We start from the raw sequence: 16,173 nt of genomic DNA, 5'->3' as shown, positions 1-16,173 counted from the left end.
AGGCAGAGGTGTTTTTTTTTCTTCAAAATTGACGTGTATATAATTCTTGTTCTACCAACAACTTGTCTGCATGTATTTTGTTTTTTGTTTATCCTCATGTACATAGGCACACTTCAATACTGGATACTTTCACCCCCTTCCTGCCTGTTGCATTTTGAATGACAATTGCACAGCCATGTAACACTGTTCCCAAACGAAATTTTTATAATTTTGGTCCCCACAAATAGAACTTAATTTTGGTGGTAATTTGATCACCACTGTGTTTTTTTTTTTTTTTTTGCACTCCAAATAAAAAATTAAAAAAAAGAACGGAAATTTAGAAAAAAATGTTTTTTTTTGTTTCTGTTACAAAACTTTGTAAAAAAGTACGTTTTCCCCTTCACTGATGAGCACTGATGAGACAGTACTGATTTGCACTGATAGACAGCACTGATTGGCATCCCTGGTGGGCTCATCTGGTGGTCTCCAGTGGGCATCCGATGGGTCTGCGCTGATAATCAATGCGTTGATTATAAGCTCAGACCCCCCCAGTCAGGAGAACAGCCAATCGGCTCTCCTCTACTCGCGTCTGTCAGTGTGAGTGGAGGAAAAGCCAATAAACGTCTCACATGGTTCACATGGTAAAGAGCCTATGTCAGAAGCTCTTTACCAGGATTGGAGATGTGATGTGTCAGACTCACATACCACACCACGGAGCGCTAGTGGCTTATCATGCTGGACACCATATGACGCCCAGTCAGGATAACTTAACCACTTTTCGGCTATCATTTTGTTATATGGCAGGCAGGAAGTGGTTAAAATACTCCTATCTATGCTGGATGTTTCCCGCTAGGAGAAAAATACAGCGCAGAGAAGGTACGTTTATTGGCATATGACATACAGAAGTGCTTGTGCATAAATTCAGTTTATTTTAATACTCCTCTATTGTAGCCACTAGATTAAAGCGGCTGTAAACCACACTTGGTCATTTATACATACAGGTATGCCCATAATAAGGCTTACCAGTAGGTAAAATTAATATATCATAAACGTGCACCATTTAGGAGAGATATTCACCCTGCATGCAGCCAGTGACCTCACTGGCGCATGCACTCTGAAGGTCCAGCATACCTTGCTGGAACTTCAGAGCTTCGTGCCGGAACCGAGGGCTCTCGCACATGCGCTGTAGTGATGTCATCGTGGCTCCAGCCAATCATCTAGCCAGAGTGCGCGAACCCGGATGAAAGACTGGGGAAACATGTCAGCCTTCTCAGCGGTGACAGTACAGCGCTGGAGGTCTTCGTTCCATGGTGAGTATTTCACAGTGTTGGCCTGTCCATAAGGGGTGCCGCCCCCCAATCTACACGCAGGGCGCCGGATTTTACTTTTTTTTTTAAAACACATGATTAGAGCCCGAGGATCTAATTGGCTTCAAAATAGGGTGGGCTCTGAGCACACCCAGTTGTATGACAACACAGAATTAATATTCACTATTGTCTTCCGAATTCTCCTCCCAGCCAATCAGGAAGCATGTCCTGAGGACTCCATTTGCCAGGGAGTCTCAGAACCAGCTTTATATTCGGCCGGGGGGAGAAGCAACGGACCTGACTCTTTCCTGGGCAAGCTGAAGCAGCACTACCCTGGTTCCTCATTATCTGCCTCCTAAGGTAAGGCCTCTGATCGCCACCTTCCCAGCCATCTCCCACTGGGGGGAGGGGGGTGGGGAATTGTCACCTTCCTGTCCCATCTCCTGGGGGGGGGGGACCCATTTGTGAGCTCTTCTTAGATGTGCTCCGTTTCATGGGGAGCCACCTGGCAGCTTGATAATTGGCTGTACTCGTCCACTCTTCTCTCCATCCCTTCCCATGTTATATAGTGTATACAGTATATAATATTAGTATTGCACCTCACACCCCTTTTATACCCCTAGTATATTTCTTATATACTACAAATATTTCCCATTGACAGCTCATTGTAAAATCTTTCATTTGGCATCTTTCTTTACTTTAATTAATCTTGGAGTGCAGCAATCATATATACTGGCAAATTTATTAACTAGATGCAAGTATTTGGGGTGCTTTATAATAAAGTAGATCACTGCCTTCCCGTCCCTCTCCCACACGGAGGGGGGGAGTGGTTAGTGTGGCATCAGTGTGAGTGAGGGGGCAGGTTTGTTGGCCACCCCCCATAATATTAAGCACCAGCAGCTACTGGGATTTCATAATGTGCTAGTATGCAATGTTTTTTTTACAACATCCGCATTAAATTTGCATGCATATGCTTGTATTTACATGAGTATGTGCGCAAATTACACCAGTAAGCTCTTCTCTGTTTAGGGCATTATTTTGTAGGCTACATTCACGGCCCTAACACAGCCGTATAAACATTTTAAAACAAAACCAAAGAAAATTCCCAGCTCAACTCACCAGCCAGTCTGCTACCAACCCAATTAACCTAACAGTTTGCATTAAAAACAGGGGTCTAGTTTGCACACATTTGCAAATACATGCATAAGCTGCAGGGGCCACGACAAGGCACCCTATTATTATCTGCAGTACTAACGCTGTACATTTTTGAGAGCCTTCATAGTAGAAGCCCGTGCATTATAATGGGTAGGCAGAGGGCAGGTGAACCTGGAAGGAGCCCACCCCTCCTTAAAGGCATATACATTGCTTTGAAAAAGTATTCATACCCCCTGACATTTTCCATATTTTGTCACAATACAACCAAAAACATAAATGTATTTTATTGGGATTTTATGTGATAGACCAACACAAAGTAGCACATAATGTGAAGTAGAAGGAAAATGATAAATGGTTTTGAAAATATTTTACAAATAAATATCTAAAAAGTGTGGCATGCATTAGTATTCAGCACCCCCCCCCCCCCTCCCCGAGTCAAAACTTTGTAGAATCACCTTTCACTGCTATTACATTTGCAAGTCTTTTCTCTACCAGCTTTGCACATCTACAGTGAAGTTTTTGCCCATTATTCTTTGCAAAATAGCTCAAGTTATGTCAGATTGGATGAAGAGCATCTGTGAACAGCAATTTTCATGTCTTGCCCCAGATTCTCAATTGGATTTAGGTATGGACTTTGATCGGGCCATTCTAATACATGAATACGCTTTGATATAAACCATTCCATTGTAGCTCTGGCTGTATGTTTAGGGATGTTGTCCTGCTGGAAGGTGAACCTCTGCCCCAGTCTCAGGTCTTTTGCAGAATCTAACAGGTTTTCTTCTAAAGCCCCATACACACTATCAGTTTTTCTGATGAGTTTTTCCTTCAGATTTATCAAAAAACATAATATAAGGTTAAACCTTAAAGAGTTTCAATGTATATGCAATCAGGCAGGCCCTTGCACTACATGGTTTTGGTAAACCTGAATGAAAAACTCAGCAGAAAAAACTGATAGTGTGTATGGGTCTTAAGATTTCCCTGTATTTGGCTCCATCCATCTTCCCATCAACTCTGATCAGCCTCAGTGAAAGAAAGAAAAGCATCCCTGCAGCCTGATGCTGCCACCACCATGTTTCTCATGGGGATGGGGTGTTCATTGTTAGTTTTCTGCCACACATATCGTTTTGCTTTTAGGCCAAAAAGTTAAAATTTGGTCTCGTCTGACCAAAGCACCTTCTTCCACAGGTTTGCTGTGTTCCCTATATGGATTCTCGCAAACGGGACTTCTTGTGCCTTTCTTTAGACAATGGCTTTCTTCTTGCCACTCTTCTTGCCAGATTTGTGCAGTTCACATCTAATGCCACGTAAACACGTAGCAGACTTTCCGCCGGACTTTCCGAACGAGCTACTTGCCCACACGGCACTTTTTCAGCGGACTAATATGGCGTACTAAGTCCGCCAGACTACCTGCTGTACTTTTGAAATGAACGGACTCGCCCACACACGCGGAGGAAAATCCGCTCATTTTGAGCGCGTCTCCAGGTAGCCGGGGCCAGCGAAGGGGGCGTCGCTGGCCCCGTCACCTGGTATGAACTTAAAGGGGAATCCCTACGCCGAAAAATCGGCGTTGGGGTCCCCTCCCAGGTCCATATCAGACCCTTATCCGAGCATGCTACCCGGCCAGCCAGGAAAGGGGGTAGGGACGAGCAAGCCCCCCCCCCCCCCCCGAGCTGTACCAGGCCGCGTGCCCTCAACATGGGGGGTGTCTTGGGGAAGGGGGGCCGCGTGGCCCCCCCAAAGCACCTTGTCCCCATGTTGATGAGGACAAGGGCCTCTTCCCGACAACCCTGGCCGTTGGTTGTCGGGGTCTGCGGGCGGGGGGCTTATCAGAATCCGGGAGCCCCCTTTAAGTCCATACCAGGTGGCAGGGCCAGCGACACCTCCTTCGCTGGTCCCGGCTACCTGGAGCCGCGCTCAAAATGAGCGGACTTTTCTCCGGGCGGAAAAAGTCTGTTCATTTCAAAAGTACGGCGGACTAGCACATACACGACCGTATTGTCCGCCGGACTAGCACACACGCGGCCGTATTGTCTGCCGAAATGCGAGTCCTGCGGACAGATTGATGTGCAAAACTACTTTCTTAGTCCGCCAAACTTTCGGGTAAAAAAAAAAAAGTCAGCCGGAGCCCACACATGGGCGAATTGTCCGCCGGACTTTTCCACCGGATTGTTTGATCGTGTGTACACGGCTTTAGAGACCTTGCCCTCTTCCACCTTCAGTTTGATGATACCCCACAGATGCTGAAGGGTTTAGGTCTGGAGACATGCTGGGCCAGTCCATCACCTTTACCCTCAGCAAGGCAGTGGTCATCTTGGAGGTGTTTTTGGGGTCGTTATGTTAGAATACTGCCCTGCAGCCCAGTCTCCGAAGGGAGGGGGTCATGCTCTGCTTCAGTATGTCACTGTACATGTGGCATTCATGGTTTCCTCAATGAACTGTAGCTCCCCAGTGCTGGCAGCACTCATGCAGCCCCAGACCATGACACACCCACCACCATTCTTAACTGTAGGCAAGACACACTTGTCTTTGTACTCTTCAACCTGGTTGCCACCACACACGCTTGACACCATCTGAACCAAATACATTTATCTTGGTCTCATCAGACCACAGGACATGGTTGCCGTAATCTATGTCCTTAGTCTGCTTGTCTTCAGTAAACTGTTTGCGGGCTTTCTTGTGCATCATCTTTAAAACAGCCATGAAAACCAATTTGATGCAGTGTCTGGTCTGAGCACTGACAGGCTGACAGCTGCAGCTCAGTTTTAGGGTCTTGGCATCTTCTTATAGCCTAGGCCAGTCATGGCGAACCTTGGCACCCCAGATGTTTTGGAACTACATTTCCCATGATGCTCATGCACTCTGCAGTGTAGTGGAGCATCATGGGAAATGTAGTTCCAAAACATCTGGGGAGGGGAAAAATGGCTAATTGGGGCCAATTTGTAAATTTTTAACTTAGGAGTGTACTCACTTTTGTTGCCAGCCGTTTAGACATTAATGGCTGTGTGTTGAGTAGGGATGAGCTTCGTGTTCGAGTCGAACGTACGTTCGACTCGAACATTGGCCGTTCCTGCGTTCGGCGAATTCCGAACGTTTTGGCCGTTCGCGTCAAAATTCGAGTGACGCGCGCGCGGACCACAATGCACTGCGTTGGCGCAGTGCATTGCTGTCCGATGATTGGCCAAGCATGCACTGTGACCCCACATGCTTGGCCAATCGCAGCGCCGGCAGCGAGGAGAGCCATGATTGGCCACAGGCATCCTGCCTGTGGCCAATCATAGCTCAGACTGTGTAGTGCACGCCCCACACTATATAAGGCCGCCTTTAAGGCGGCCTCCTGTAGTGTGTTACTTTGCATCTGAAGCAGTGGGTGTTCTGTGTACCTTCAACACAGTACACACCAATCGTTTTTGGCTGATTTCCTATCTTGCTGCTGTGTAGTGGTTGTTGTCTGTGCCCTGACTGCAGTATACACCACTATATTCACCTCACCTATATAGCTAGTGATCTAGCTTTAACCACTTAACAACTGCCCATTGCCGATTAACGGCTTCAGGGTGGTTGTTTAACTCAGAGAGGCCGTTAATTAACGGCCTCCCAGAATTCTGCTCTCGCGTGCCCCGAGGTGTGCGCACTCGAGAGCATCCGTGACCGCCGGGTCCATAGGACCCGGCGCATCACGGTAAACGGCCGCTCATAGCGGCCGTTTACCACGTGATTGCTCCGTCAAATGACGGAGTGATCACTTGGAAACAAACCGGCGTCATGTTATGACGCCTGTTCCTCCCTCCCCTTTCTGTACCGATCGGTACAGCGGAGGGGAAAGAGATCGGTGTCAGCAGCGATGTGGGCTGCATCTGCAGTGCCCACATCGCTCCTCACCGAATTTAACCCCTCAATTCCCTGCCAATACTCTGCAATACCAGTGCATACTCTGCAGTACCCTGCCATTACTCTGCAGTACCCCGCCATTACTCTGCAGTACCCCGCCATTACTCTGCAGTGCAGTACCCCGCCATTACTCTGCAGTGCAGTACCCCGCCATTACTCTGCAGTGCAGTACCCCGCCATTACTCTGCAGTGCAGTACCCTGCCATTACTCTGCAGTGCAGTACCCTGCCATTACTCTGCAGTACCCCGCCATTACTCTGCAGTGCAGTACCCCGCCATTACTCTGCAGTGCAGTACCCTGCCATTACTCTGCAGTACCCCGCCATTACTCTGCAGTACCCTGCCATTACTCTGCAGTGCAGTACCCCGCCATTACTCTGCAGTGCAGTACCCCGCCATTACTCTGCAGTGCAGTACCCTGCCATTACTCTGCAGTGCAGTACCCTGCCATTACTCTGCAGTGCAGTACCCTGCCATTACTCTGCAGTACCCTGCCATTACTCTTCAGTACCCCCCATTACTCTGCAGTAACCCCCATTACTCTGCAGTACCCCCCAATACTCTGCAGTACCCCCCAATACTCTGCAGTACCCCCCAATACTCTGCAGTACCCTGCCATTACTCTGCAGTACCCCGCCATTACTCTGCAGTACCCGCCATTACTCTGCAGTACCCGCCATTACTCTGCAGTACCCGCCATTACTCTGCAGTACCCTGCTATTACTCTGTAGTACCCCGCCAATACTCTGTAATACCCTGCCATAAATTGCCATACCCAGCCATACTCAGAGATACCCAGCCATACTCGGTGATACCCTGAAGTACCCAGCCATAGACGCCCCCCACCCCTCACCGCCCTCTGGTGCTTCTACCAACTCGCCAGTACGATCAAAGCCAGAATCTTTTTTTTAATTTTTTATTTCAGGCTTCCCAGCCTAGAGGTGAGATGTGGGGTCATATTGACCCCCCAGATTTCACTGTAAAGAGGACCTGTCATCCCATATTCCTATTACAAGGGATGTTTACATTTCTTGTAATAGGAATAAAAGTGATCAAAAATATATTTTTGGGAAAAAAAATGTCAAACTAAAATAAAGTAAAATGAACAATAAAAAAATAAAATAAAAATTAAAGCGCCCATGTCCCCATGTGCTCGCATGTGCCACACATGTGAGGTATCGCCGAGAATGTTAGAGCGAGAGCAATAATTCTAGTCCTAGACCTCCTCTGCAACTCAAAACATGTAACCAGTAAAAAAATATTTAAAGCGTCGCCTATGGGGATTTTTTAAGTAGCGACGTTTGGCGCCATTCCACGGGCATGTGCAATTTTGAAGAGTGACATGTTTGATATCTATTTACTCAGCATAACTTCATCTTTCACTTTATGCAAACATTGGGCTAACAAGTGGTTAATAATAGAGCTAGTCTGCGTGCTCTGTACCCAGTACATACCGCTATAATATAGGGCAGGCCCCTACTTTCAAACATCCAACTTACAAACATCTCCTACTTGCAAACGCAAGGAGACAGCAGCAAGTGAGATGAAAAAAGATGGACGACAAAACAAAATTATACAGGGGTGATAACCCTTCCCTATGTTTTCCAAAAAGCTTAAAGATATTTTTTTTGACTGGAGCTACACTTTAAAAATGTACCGGTTGAAAATGACAAACAGATTCAACTTAACACAACAAACCTACACAGTCCCTGTCTTGTTTGCACCGCCTGTATACTGCTGTTCTGAGTATATAGGGCCTGGGGGCCACACGCATTTCCTTTTTTTAATATGGGTACGGGGTTCCCCTTAATATGTGTACAAGACCCAAATAGGCTGGTAATGGGCAGGAAGGGCTACCCATGCCATTTTTCTCAATGATTTTCAACCATATTGCAGGAACCAGATATAACATTAAAACCGCAAGCAGTTTTAAATGGTGTTATTTCCGTTTAATGTCATTTTGTGCAGGGACTGTTCTAAACACGGGAAACACGTGGCACTTCACAGGCATACTATAGACACCCCCAGGCACCATATTTAAAGGAATATTTCACTTTTTTTTTTCACTTTAATCGTCATTAAAATCACTGCTCGCGCCAAAACGGTAGTTTTTAAAACTTTTTTTTGCAGTGACCCATGTCCCCTGAGGCAGGAGGCAGGTCGCCAAACCCTTTTTAGCACACTATCTTGCATATTAGCCGTTAAAATTAGCACTTTCCAATTCGAAGGTTCGAGTCCCATAGACTTCAATGGGGTTCTAACGTTCGTACCGAACGCGGGGGTCGTTCGCAAGTTCTGGTGCGAACCGAACCGGGGGGTGTTCGGCTCATCCCTAGTGTTGAGTTATTTTGAAGGGACAGCAAATTTACACCATTATATAAGCTGTACTACATTTACACTTTAAACTTTACATTGTAGCAGTGTCATTTCTTCAGTATTGTGACATGAAAAGATATAATAAAATATTTACAAAATGTGAGGGGTGTATTCACTTTTGCAAGATACTGTAAATGTTCTTTTTAAGGCCATGTGAATGAGGACTTATGCCCCTGAATGCTGATCTAAAATATGAATCTAAACCCTACAATGCACATGGACACATTGGGGGGAGATTTACTAAAAACTAGTGGATACAGAATCTGGTGCAGCTGTGCACGGTAGGCAGTCAGCTTCTAACTTCAGCTTGATCAATTAACCACTTACCAACCGAGCGATAGCCGAATGACGGCTACAACAAAGATGGTTAGTTCTAGGAGGCCGTGATCATGCCCGCCGCGGGGCACAGGGTGCATGCTCTGTGATCACAGATTGAGATAAAGCTACAGTCAGCGGCTCTTTATCACGTGATCAACTGTGACCAGTCACAACTGATCACGGATTTAAATAGAAGCCACTTATCGGCACTCCTTTCCTCATCCTGGGAGCATGAGTTGGCAGTCCAGTAAGTGCTGCCAGTGTGCCCACCAGTCCTGCCAATCAGTATCCACCAGTGCCCATAATGGCCGCCTCATCAGCGCACATCAGTGAAGGAAAAAAATTACCTGTTTCCAAAATTTTATAACAAAACTATGAAAATGTTTTTTGTTTCAAAATTATCGGTCTTTATTTAGCAAAATATAAAAAATAAACATTGGTGACGGTTGAAGCGTGGACGCCAATTGCCGGGAGGCCGTCCTCCTGTTTACTTCCGCAATGCGAGCTCCCGCGGGCGTGCATCGGGGAAGTTCTATGCTGGCCGTGTCCCTTGGACACAGATCGCTGTAAATGGCCAATCACAGCGGGCGTTTACAGTGCGATCGGCGTGTCCAATGAGAGATGATCTCATATGTAAACATATGAGATCATCTCTCATCGCCGGCTCTCCCTCCTCACACAGAGACAGCGTGTGAGGAGGGAGAGATGAACCGCTGCAGCAGTCAGTGAGGGGGAAAAAATAAATGAAAATAAAGTGCCACGTGTCATCAGTGTCACATGGCAGTGTCACGTATTAGTGCCATCTGTCATCAGTGTCACGTGTCATCAGTGCCACTGTCCTGGTGCTCCAGAGCCTTCAAAAGTGTAATAGGTTGTCAACAATTTAGATGTGTAATTTATGCTCCTAAACCATGTGATGGTGCTCCCTGCATGTTGGGCCTCTCTATGTGGCCAGGCTGTGGAAAAGTGCCACACAAGTGGTATCGTAATACTCAGGAGTAGCAGAATGTATTTTGGGGCATTATTTGTGGTATACTCATTCCATGTGAGAGAAATAGCCTATTACAATGACAATTTTGTGGGGCGGGGGGCGTGGGGAATCATTTTGCAAAGAATTGTGGGAAAAAAATGACAACATCAAAAACCTCACCATACCCCTTACTAAATACATTGGAATGTGTTCTTTCCAAAAAGGGGTCATTTGGGGGGTATTTGTACTTTCCTGGCTTGTTCAGGAAGGAGGTCAGGAGGTCGCATTATTGGTCAATGATTAGGCTGCATTGATGTGGCCTGGTAAGGCTGCATTATTTGTAACTGTTTAGGCTGCATTTTAATGGCTTGCCATAAGACAAAGGCCCCGCAGTTGCACCGGCACAACACTGAGATGGGTGAAATCTCCGGTGTTTCTTCTGGGTTTGCGGGCTCCGTCGCTGTGAGTGGCCAGAGCCACGATGACATCACTCCTGCACATACGCACGGGAGCCACTGGTCACGGCATTGAAGAAATGGCACAAGTGGCTGTTCCTTCAGAGCACATGAGCCAAAGTCATTGGCGGGGTATACAATAAGTATCGCCTAAACGGTGCAAGTTCAGGAGATATTTACAGTTCCCATAGGTAAGCCATATTTTATAGACTTACCTATAGGAACAAACAATACAGGGGAGTATACTTCCGCTTTAAAGAATAAGTTCACCTTTGGGAACACGTTACTTCCATTGTTAGGGTGGAACATGCAACAAGTCCCCACTGCTGCAGCTGCTACCCGATTCTCTCTCCCCCCCCCCCTGTGACAGCAGTACAAGGAGAAGTTCCCCCTACTAGCTGCCACTTTCTTAGATCAGTACAGCCATGCTGATCACTGGTACAATGCTTTACAAGCTCAAAATAAATGCACATATTTTTTACCTACAAAAAAAAAGTGCATTTATGTTTTTACGTGAACTTACCCTTTAACCACTTCAGCCCTGGAAGATTTTACCCCTTTCTGACCAGAGCATTTTTTTACAATTTGGAACCGCATTGCTTTAACTGGGAATTGCAGGGTCATGCAATTTCGTACTCAAAGAAGTCTTTTTAGCCACAAATAGAGCTTTCTTTTGATGGTATTTGATCACCTCTGTGGTTTTCATTTTTTGTGCTATAAACAAAAGAAGTGACAATTTAAATTTTTTTTTTTTTGCTATAATAGCCCCCAATTAAAAAAAATTTATTCTTCATCAGTTTAGGCCAATATGTATTCTACTTTTTTTTACCAAAAAAATCGCATTAAGAGTATATTGATTGGTTTGCGCAAATGTTATTACTAGTAAAAAATAATCTTTCCCATATTTTGTAGATGCTATGTCGGTGATCTGCGATTTATAGCGTTTTGCAGCGGACAGATCAGACATGTCACATTTTTGGGAGCATTGACACTTATAGAGCGATCAGAGCTATAAAAATGCACCAATTCCTGTATAAATGTCACTGGCAGGGAAGGGGTTAACACTAGGGGGAAATCAAGGGGTTAACTGTGTTCCCTGTGGGGATGGGACTAACTAGGAGAGATGACAGATCGCTATTCCTACTTTGTAGGAACACACGATCTGTCGCCTCCCCTCTGTTAGCACAGATGTGTGTTTACACACACGCACACAAATCCCAGTGCTGGCTCTGATGCACACGATTGGGCCCACCGTCCACGTACAGCGGGCACTTATGCGCCTCTGGTTGCTCTCCATGGCAAAGCTGTATATATACGTGATTTTGCCAAGGAGAGCCATTCTACCGCAGTATATTTGCATGAGCAGATCGGGAATAGGTTAAGCAGCAATAAACATCTGGGGCCAAAACTTATGAATTACTTTTTAATGGGCCCAATTTTACAGATCAACAGCCTAGACCAGTGATGGCGAACCTCGGCACCCCAGATGTTTTGGAACTACATTTCCCATGATGCTCCACTACACTGCAGAGTGCATGAGCATCATGGGAAATGTAGTTCCAAAACATCTGGGGTGCCAAGGTTCGCCATCACTGGCCTAGACCATTGTTTGGGCTCATAAGTCCTGAAAGAAGAAAACAGGGGATCCCTTACCTTCTTTAAACTGCTAGCTAGGACAGATAACCTCATCATTTTCTTTTCCCAATATCTAGTCGATAATCTATTGTGCCTTCCATGGCTTTTCCTTTAAGATAAAGGGGTAGGACTGTAGTGCTTTTTAACCACTTTCAGACCGGACCATTTTGCTGGTAAATGACCAGAGGTCTTTTTACAATTTGGCACTGCGCTGCTTTAACTGGTAATTGCGCGGTCATGCAATGTTGTACCCAAACAAAATTTGCGTCCTTTTCTTCCCACAAATAGAGCTTTCTTTTGATGGTATTTGATTGCCTCTGCGATTTTTATTTTTTGCGATATAAACGTAAAAAGACCGCAAATTTTGAAAAAAAAATGATATTTTCTACTTTTTGTTATTAGAAAAATCCAATAAACTCAATTTTAGTCATACATTTAGGCCAAAATGTATTCAGCCACATGTCTTTGGTAAAAAAAAAGTCAATAACTGTATATTTATTGGTTTGCGCAAAAGTTGTCACATCTACAAACTAAGGTGCGTTTTCTGGAATTTACACAGCTTTTAGTTTACGACTGCCTATCTCATTTCTTGAGGTGCTAAAATGGCAGGGCAGTACAAAACCCCCCCAAAGGACCCCATTTTGGAAAGTAGACCCCTAAGGAAATTGATAAGTGGCATGTTGAGCCCATTGAATATTTTATTTTTTTGCCTCAAGCGATTGAATAATGACAAAAAAAATATATATATTTTTTTTTTTTTACAAAGTTGTCACTAAATGATATATTGCTCACACATGCTATGGGCATATGTGAAATGACACCCCAAAATAAATTCTGCTACTTCTCCTGAGTACGGGGATACCACATATGTGGGACTTTTTGGGAGCCTAGCCGCGTACGGGGCCCCGAAAACCAAGCACCGCCTTCAGGCTTTCTAAGGGCGTTACAGTTTTGAAGGCCATAAAATGCCAAGATGGCACAAACCCCCCCCAAATGACCCCATTTTGGAAAGTAGACACCCCTAAATTTAGGGGTACACTAGTGAGACTAGGTAATAAATGGCGGGTGCCCTGAAACTATAAAAAAATAACTAACCAACCAGCGTCACCTGTAACAGTTATATGGTGATCACTGGTGAAAGGGTTAACTAGGGGGCAATCAGGGGGCTTTATGCGGTAGTATATGGGGGTCCCTGGCGCTATAAAAAGCTGCGGCGAACCTAAATACCTACCTGCCTAACTAGCGTCACCTGTGACACTAATACAGCGATCAGAAAAATGATCGCTTATTAGGCTGGATTCACACTGGAGCGATGCGGGAACGCCACGAATCCGCGGCGGGTTCCCGCATCGCATGCCTCCCGGCGGCAGTTCACACTGCCCTATGCGAACTGCTGGGAGTGTCAGTGAAATGTTAATGACACCCCCAGATCAGTTCGCATATCGCAGTGCGATCTGCAAACTCGGATCGCATGGTGTGAACACCCATGCGATCCGATTCTGCTGCGGACCAAAAAAAGGGTCCCGTGCGAGTTTGCGGCGGGTGCAGAGCGAATTCAGCCATACTATCTGTATGGCTGAACTCGAATCGCACAGAGATCGGATGTGATTTGCACTGCAGTGCGAATCACATCCGTTCTCATAAACCGCTGCAATGTGAACCCAGCCTTAGTGACACTGGCGACGGGGGGTGATCACGGAGTTAAACCTTTATTGGGGGGGTTAGGGGGGTACCTTAGAACTAAAGGGGGCTAACCCTAACTGCCCTAACAGTTATTACAGTCACAAATGACACCAATGCAAAAAAAATAAAAAAATGACATTGGTGTCACTGTGACTGGGGGGCAGGGGTAATTGGGGGGGTGTGAGTGTGCCTGGCATGTTCTACTGTGTAGTGTCGTGTTGGTGCAACTCACCGATCCTCTCTCCTCGGTGTCGGAACGAAAAATACCGACACGGAGGAGAGATTACATCACTTCCTCTCATGTGTTTACATTACAGGAGAGGAAGTGATGTCACGGAGCATTTTCATTCATCGGGAGCGATCGCGAGGGGGTGGCCATGAATGAATGGCCGCCCCCTCATCCCGGATCGCTCCTGAACGAATACCGACCGCCGCAGGCACCGGGGGGGGGGGCCCGATCGGGCCCCCCACCCGCGGGAAGGCAGGGACGTACAGGTACGCCCAAATGCCTGCCCGTGCCATTCTGTCGACGTACATCGTCGTGCGGCGGTCGGCAAGTGGTTAAGGACATTTTCCCGCACATTATTTATTAAGTAATTTTTAACGAAGTTATTTTTAAGATACCAAATCAATCTATATGACACAGTCGAGACAAGTGATCATAAAAAATAGTTACATTTATTGGTTGACAAAAGACAAATTTACATGAAATTAAAAATACAGATTGCATTACTTGATCATTTGACAATTAATGGAAATACCCTCAAACTGGGCGTAGTAGTACCTTGGACACAATTATCACCATTATCACTTCTCGGTAGAATCAATAACCTTTTGATAATTGACAATTAAACAGAATGTCTGGATTTCATACGTCCAACCGTTACTATACTGCAGGTAAGTGGTTAACAACGTGAAATAAATTAGACATTAGTTTGTCAATAAAATTGGCATCTATGCAAAAAGAAATTTATAATGAAAAATTAAATTTAGAGAAAAATCGAAAAGGCGGTTATTGATTCGGAAGAACGATTTTCAATAATAGAATATTCAAAAACATCAATATTTGAGAGAACATAGAAGAGATGATAAACAAAATATTTACCCATTTCCAATATGGCTATTAGTGTGGATTGTTGGTTACCAGGAATTTTAAGATGGCTGCCATGGCATTCAACATGGATCCTTTTACAGAGGAATTACTTTGTGTGACCTCCGAGTTCCAAGGAGCAGGGATCTTCATGAATGTAAAAATGTGTATTCATGCATGGTGCATGAGTGTCAGTTGTCTGGGAGTCTTCCAGTGTCCCTTCTCAGGGGGGTCCCTAAGCTTCCCCCTGAGCTCTTTTTTTTTTTTTTTTTTGACCATCTTTTTCGTTTCTTAAATATCCTCTCAAACAAAAAGATCATAAATTTATACTAAGTTCTGCCCAGAGGGTATGTGTCCCTTTCCTATTGGCAGGCAGACTTAATGATCACCTTTCCCAGTAGTCTAAATGTTTTTAAGGTAATTGCACCTTCAACCACCAGGTGTCTCACATGTGTTTTGTGGTTTATCTCTATAAGTGATATATTTAATTTTATATTGTGTATTTTTTTGTACCTTAGTGAAAATAATCTCTCAAACTGGGAATTCTACTAACCACATACGCTTAGCATAATTGATTAATCACTTGCATAAAGTGGTGATATATATGCATATCAATGTATATCTATTAATCTTTAGTCCATTTATAAAGGACACAGGTTAGATATATATCAAACAATATCACATACAATTATTATCTATATGGATACATGTATAATTCGGGTATCCAATCAATATTTGTTTATCTAAACATAGGTTAATTATACAGTTATAATCACGATTATATGTTTTTCTTAATACTACCGTATATACTCGAGTATAGGCCGACCCGAATATAAGCCGAGGCCCCCAATTTACCCCCAAAAAAACTGGCAAACTTATTGACTCGTGTATAAGCCGAGGGTGAGACATGCCTGTCCATCCCTGTGTGTGTGTCCGTCCATCCCTGTGTGTCCGTCCATCCATCCCTGTGTGTGTGTGTGTCCATCCATCCATCCCTGTGTGTGTGTGTCTCCATCCATCCCTGTGTGTGTGTGTGTCTCCATCCATCCATCCATCCCTGTGTGTGTGTGTCTCCATCCATCCATCCATCCATCCCTGTGTGTGTCTCCATCTGTGTGTGTGTGTGTGTGTGTGTGTGTGTGTGTGTGTGTGTCCAGCCTACCTTTGTCCCGAGCCTCCGTCCCGTGCCTTGCCTCCGTCCCGTGCCGTGCCTTGCCTCCGTCCCGTGTCGTGCCTTGCCTCCGTCCCGTCCCGTGCCGTCCCGTGCCCTCTTCGTCGGCGGCCATTGTAAAGTTCAAAAGCTGCGCCGCCGCCTTC

The sequence above is a fragment of the Lithobates pipiens genome, unplaced genomic scaffold (assembly GCF_037356315.1).
Source record: "Lithobates pipiens isolate NorthernLeopardFrog02 unplaced genomic scaffold, aLitPip1_a1.2 Scaffold_16, whole genome shotgun sequence".
NCBI classification, from domain to species: Eukaryota; Metazoa; Chordata; class Amphibia; order Anura; family Ranidae; genus Lithobates; species Lithobates pipiens.
Note: the sequence above shows the minus strand (reverse complement) of the source record.